The sequence below is a fragment of the Rhipicephalus microplus genome, chromosome 8, assembly GCF_043290135.1.
Source record: "Rhipicephalus microplus isolate Deutch F79 chromosome 8, USDA_Rmic, whole genome shotgun sequence".
NCBI classification, from domain to species: domain Eukaryota; kingdom Metazoa; phylum Arthropoda; class Arachnida; order Ixodida; family Ixodidae; genus Rhipicephalus; species Rhipicephalus microplus.
The window spans coordinates 125,549,375-125,555,514 of NC_134707.1; the positions used below are offsets into that span (position 1 = coordinate 125,549,375).

The following is a 6,140-nucleotide window of genomic DNA, read 5'->3' on the forward strand; positions in this document are numbered from 1 at the left end:
GTGTGTTGCTTTTTTTCTTTGCGCTGTTAGCTTTGAAGATATGTTCTGATGGTGGTGAGAGTAGAGGACGACTTTCTCCGTGGCGCAATTGGCTAGCGCGATCGGCCGTTAACCGAAAGATTGGAGGTTCGAGCCCTCCCGGGAGTGGTGTGTTGCTTTTTTCTTTGCGCTGATAGCTTTGAAGATATGTTCTGATGGTGGTGAGATTGGGGCACGACTTTCTCCGTGGCGCTATTGGCTAGCGCGATCGGCTGTTAACCGAAAGGTTGGAGGTTAGAGCCCTCCCGGGAGTGGTGTGTTGCTTTTTTTTTTGCGCTGATAGCTTTGAAGATATGTTCTGATGGTGGTGAGAGTGGAGCACGATGTCTCCGTGGCGCAATTTACTAGCGCGATCGGCTGTTAACGGAAAAGTTGGAGGTTCGAGCCCTCCCGGGAGTGGTGTGTGGCTTTTTTTCTTTGCGCTGATAGCTTTGAAGATATGTTCTGATGGTGGTGAGAGTGCAGCACGACTGTCTCCGTGGCGCAATTGGCTAGTGCGATGGGCTGTTAACCGAAAGTTTGGAGGTTCGAGCCCACCCGGTGGTGGTGGGCGCTTTTTTTCCTTTGGGCTGATAGCTCTGAAGAAATGTTCTGATGGTGGCGATAGTGGAGGAGGACTGTCTCCGTGGCGCAATTGGCTAGCACGATCTGCAGTTGACCGAAAGGTTGGAGGTTCGAGCCCACCGGGTGGTGGTGCGGCGCTTCTTTTTCCTTGGGCTGATAGCTCTGAAGAAATGTTCTGATGGTGGTGAGAGAGGAGCAGACTGTCTCCGTGGCACAATTTGCTAGCGCGATCGGCTGTCAACCGAAAGGTTGAAGGTTCGAGCCCTCCCGGGAGTTGTGTGTTGCTTTTTTCGTTGCGCTGATAGCTCTTAAGATATGTTCTGATGGTGGTGAGAGTGGAGCACGACTGTCTCCGTGGCGCAATTGGCTAGCACGTTCAGCTGTTAACCGAAAAATTGGAGGTTTGAGCCCTCCCGGGAGTGGTGTGTTGCTTTTTTCTTTGCGCTGATAGCTTTGAAGATATGTTCTGATGGTGGTGAGAGTGGAGCACGACCATCTCCGTGGCGCAATTGGCTAGCGCGATCGGCTGTTAACCGAAACGTTGGAGGTTCGAGCCCACCCGCTGGTGGTGCGCCACTTTTTTTTCTTTGCGCTGATAGCTCTGAAGAAATGTTCTGACGGTGGTGAGAGTGGAGCACGACTGTCTCTGTGGCGCAATTGGCTAGCACGTTCGGCCGTTAACCGAAAAATTGGAGTTTCGAGCCCTCCCGGGAGTGGTGTGTCGCTTGTTTCTTTGGGCTGATAGCTTTCAAGATATGTGCTGATGGTGGTGCGAGTGTAGCAGGACTGTCTCTGTGGCGCAATTGGCTAGCGCGATTCGCTGTTAACCGAAAGGTTGGAGGTTCGAGCCCTCCAGGGAATGTGTGTTGCTTTTTTGCGCTGATAGCTTTGAAGATATGTTCTGATGGTGGTGATAGTGGAGCACGCCTGTCTCCGTGGCGCAATTGGCTAGCGCGATCGGATGTTAACCAAAAGGTTGGAGGTTCGAGCCCACCCGCTGGTGGTGCGGCGCATTTTTTTCTTTGCGCTGATTGCTCCGAAGAAATGTTCTGACGGTGGTGAGAGTGGAGCACGACTGTCTCCGTGGCGCAATTGGCTAGGACGTTCGGCCGTTAACCGAAAAATTGGAAATTCGAGCCTTCCCGCGAGTGGTGTGTCGCTTTTTCTTTGCGCAGATAGCTTTGAAGATATGTTCTGATGGTGGTGAGATTGGCGCACGACTGTCTCCGTGGCGCTATTGGCTAGCGCGATCGGCTGTTAACCGAAAGGTTGGAGGTTCGAGCCCTCCCGCGAGTGGTGTGTTGCTTTTTTTGCGCTGATAGCTTTGAAAATATGTTCTGATGGTGGTGAGAGTGGAGCACAATGTCTCCGTGGCGCAATTTGCTAGCGCGATCGGCTGTTAACCGAAAGGTTGGAGGTTCGAGCCCTCCCGGGAGTGGTGTGTTGCTTTTTTCTTTGCGCTGATAGCTTTGAAGATATGTTCTGATGGTGGTGAGAGTGGAGCACGACTGTCTCCGTGGCGCCATTGGCTAGCCCGTTTGGCTGTTAACCGAAAGGTTGGAGGTTCGAGCCACGCGGTGGTGGGGCGGCTCTTTCTTTACTTTGGGCTGATAGCTCTGAAGAAATGTTCTGACGGTGGTGAGAGTGGAGCACGACCGTCTCCATGGCACTATTGGCTAGCGCGATCGGCTGTTAACCAAAAGGTTGGAGGTTCGAGCCCTCCTGGGAGTGGTGTGTTGCTTTTTTCTTTGCGCTGATAGCTTTGAAGATATGTTCTGATGGTGGTGAGAGTGAAGCACGATGTCTCTGTGGCGCAATTGGCTAGCGCGATCGGCTGTTAACCGAAAGGTTGGAGGTTCGAGTCCTTCCGGGAGTGGTGTGTTGCGTTTTTTCTTTGCGCTGATAGCTTTGAAGATATGTTCTGATGGTGGTGAGATTGGGGCACGACTGTATCCGTGGCGCTATTGGCTAGCGCGATCGGCTGTTAACCGAAAGGTTGGAGGTTAGAGCCCTCCCGGGAGTGGTGTGTTGCTTTTTTTGCACTGATAGCTTTGAAGATATGTTCTGATGGTGGTGAGAGTGGAGCACGATGTCTCCGTGGCGCAATTTACTAGCGCGATCGGCTGTTAACGGAAAGGTTGGAGGTTCGAGCCCTCCCGGGAGTGGTGTGTGGCTTTTTTTCTTTGCGCTGATAGCTTTGAAGATATGTTCTGATGGTGGTGAGAGTGCAGCACGACTGTCCCCATGGCGCAATTGGCTAGTACGATGGGCTGTTAACCGAAAGTTTGGAGGTTCGAGCCCACCCGGTGGTGGTGGGCGCTTTTTCTCCTTTGGGCTGATAGCTCTGAAGAAATGTTCTGATGGTGGTGTTAGTGGAGGAGGACTGTCTCCGTGGCGCAATTGGCTAGCACGATCTGCAGTTGACCGAAAGGTTGGAGGTTCGAGCCCACCCGGTGGTGGTGCGGCGCTTCTTTTTCCTTGGGCTGATAGCTCTGAAGAAATGTTCTGATGGTGGTGAGACAGGAGCAGACTGTCTCCGTGGCACAATTTGCTAGCGCGATCGGCTGTCAACCGAAAGGTTGAAGGTTCGAGCCCTTTCGGGAGTTGTGTGTTGCTTTTTTTGTTGCGCTGATAGCTTTTAGGATATGTTCTGATGGTGGTGAGAGTGGAGCACGACTGTCTCCGTGGCGCAATTGGCTAGCACGTTCAGCTGTTAACCGAAAAATTGGAAGTTTGAGCCCTCCCGGGAGTGGTGTGTTGCTTTTTTCTTTACGCTGATAGCTTTGAAGATATGTTATGATGGTGGTGAGAGTGGAGCACGACCGTCTCCGTGGCGCAATTGGCTAGCGCGATCGGCTGCTAACCGAGAGGTTGGAGGTTCGAGCCCTCCCGAAAGTGGTGTGTTGCTTTTTTTCTTTGCGCTGTTAGCTTTGAAGATATGTTCTGATGTTGGTGAGAGTAGAGGACGACTTTCTCCGTGGCGCAATTGGCTAGCGCGATCGGCCGTTAACCGAAAGATTGGAGGTTCGAGCCCTCCCGGGAGTGGTGTGTTGCTTTTTTCTTTGCGCTGATAGCTTTGAAGATATGTTCTGATGGTGGTGAGATTGGGGCACGACTTTCTCCGTGGCGCTATTGGCTAGCGCGATCGGCTGTTAACCGAAAGGTTGGAGGTTAGAGCCCTCCCGGGAGTGGTGTGTTGCTTTTTTTTGCGCTGATAGCTTTGAAGATATGTTCTGATGGTGGTGAGAGTGGAGCACGATGTCTCCGTGGCGCAATTTACTAGCACGATCGGCTGTTAACGGAAAGGTTGGAGGTTCGAGCCCTCCCGGGAGTGGTGTGTGGCTTTTTTTCTTTGCGCTGATAGCTTTAAAGATATGTTCTGATGGTGGTGAGAGTGCAGCACGACTGTCTCCGCGGCGCAATTGGCTAGTGCGATGGGGTGTTAACCGAAAGTTTGGAGGTTCGAGCCCACCCGGTGGTGGTGCGGCGCTTTTTTTCCTTTGGGCTGATAGCTCTGAAGAAATGTTCTGATGGTGGTGATAGTGGAGGAGGACTGTCTCCGTGGCGCAATTGGCTAGCGCAATCTGCAGTTGACCGAAAGGTTGGAGGTTCGAGACCACCCGATGGTGGTGCGGCGCTTCTTTTTCCTTGGGCTGATAGCTCTGAAGAAATGTTCTGATGGTGGTAAGAGTGAAGGAGGAATGTCTCCGTGGGGCAACTGGCTAGCGCGATCTGCAGTTGACCGAAAACTTGGAGGTTCGAGCCCACCCGGTGGTGGAGCGGCGCTTCTTTTTCCTTGGGCTGATAGCTCTGAAGAAATGTTCTGATGGTGGTGAGAGAGGAGCAGACTGTCTCCGTGGCGCAATTTGCTAGCACGTTCAGCTGTTAACCGAAAAATTGGAGGTTTGAGCCCTCCTGGGAGTGGTGTGTTGCTTTTTTCTTTGCGCTGATAGCTTTGAAGAAATGTTCTGATGGTGGTAAGAGTGGAGGAGGAATGTCTCCGTGGCGCAACTGGCTAGCGCGATCTGCAGTTGACCGAAATGTTGAAGGTTCGAGCCCTCCCGCGAGTTGTGTGTTGCTTTTTTCGTTGCGCTGATAGCTTTTAAGATATGTTCTGATGGTGGTGAGAGTGGAGCACGACTGTCTGCGTGGCGCAATTGGCTAGCACATTCAGCTGTTGACCGAAAAATGGGAGGTTTGAGCCCTCCCGGGAGTGGTGTGTTGCTTTTTGCTTTGCGCTGATAGCTTTGAAGATATGTTCTGATGGTGGTGAGAGTGGAGCACGACCGTCTCCGTGGCGCAATTGGCTAGCGCGATCGGCTGTTAACCGAAAAGTTGGAGGTTCGAGCCCACCCGGTGGTGGTGCGGCGGTTTTTTTTCTTTGGGCTGATAGCTCTGAAGAAATGTTCTGACGGTGGTGAGTGTGGAGCATGACTGTCTCCGTGGCGCAATTGGCTAGCACGTTCGGCTGTTAACCGAAAAATCGGAGTTTCGAGCCCTCCCGAAAGTGGTTTGTCGCTTTTTTCTTTGCGCAAAGTGCTTTGAAGATATGTTCTGATGGTGGTGAGAGTGGAGCACGATGTCTCCGTGGCGCAATTGGCTAGCGCGATCGGCTGCTAACCGAAAGTTTGGAGGTTCGAGCCCTCCCGGGAGTGGTGTGTTGCTTTTTTTCTTTGCGCTGTTAGCTTTGAAGATATGTTCTGATGGTGGTGAGAGTGGAGCACGACTGTCTCCGAGGCGCAATTGGCTAGTAAGATCGGCTGTTAAGCGAAAGGTTGGATGTTCGAGCCCTCCCGGGAGTGGTGTGTTGCTTTTTTCTTTGCTCTGATAGCTTTGAAGATATGTTCTGATGGTGGTGAGAGTGGAGCACGACCATCTCCGTGGCGCAATTGGCTAGCGCGATCTGCTGTTAACCGAAAAGTTGCAGGTTCGAGCCCACCCGTTGGTGGTGCGGCGGTTTTTTTTCTTTGGGCTGATAGCTCTGAAGAAATGTTCTGACAGTGGTGAGTGTGGAGCACGACTGTCTCCGTGGCGCAATTGGCTAGTACGTTCGGCTGTTAACCGAAAAATTGGAGTTTCGAGCCCTCCCGAAAGTGGTTTGTCGCTTTTTTCTTTGCGCAGATAGCTTTGAAGATATGTTCAGATGGTGGTGAGAGTGCAGCACGATGTCTCCCTGGCGCAATTTGCTAGCTCGATCGGCTGTTAACTGAAAGGTTTGAGGTTCGAGCCCTCCCGGGAGTGGTGTGTTGCTTTTTTTTCTTTGGGCTGATAGCTTTGAAGATATGTTCTGATGGTGGTGAGAGTGGAGGAGGACTGTCTCCGTGGCGCAATTGGCTAGCGCGATCTGCTGTTGACCGAAAGGTTGGAGGTTCGAGCACACCTGGTGGTGGTGCGGCGCTTCTTTTTCTTTGGGCTGATAGTTCGGAAGAAATGTTCTGACGGTGGTGAGAGTGGAGCACGACTGTCTCCGTGGCGCAATTGGCTAGCGCGATCGGCTGCTAACCGAGAGGTTGGAGGTTCGAGCCCTCCCGGGAGTG

The 6,140-nt window shown here is 52.4% G+C and overlaps 1 non-coding gene across 1 annotated transcript; it reads left to right on the forward strand.

Annotated features, from left to right (window-relative positions):
- The first annotated feature begins 6,063 nt into the window (after positions 1 to 6,063).
- On the forward strand, positions 6,064 to 6,140 carry TRNAS-GCU (transfer RNA serine (anticodon GCU)). The gene has a single exon. It is a non-coding gene; the product is annotated as a tRNA-Ser (tRNA).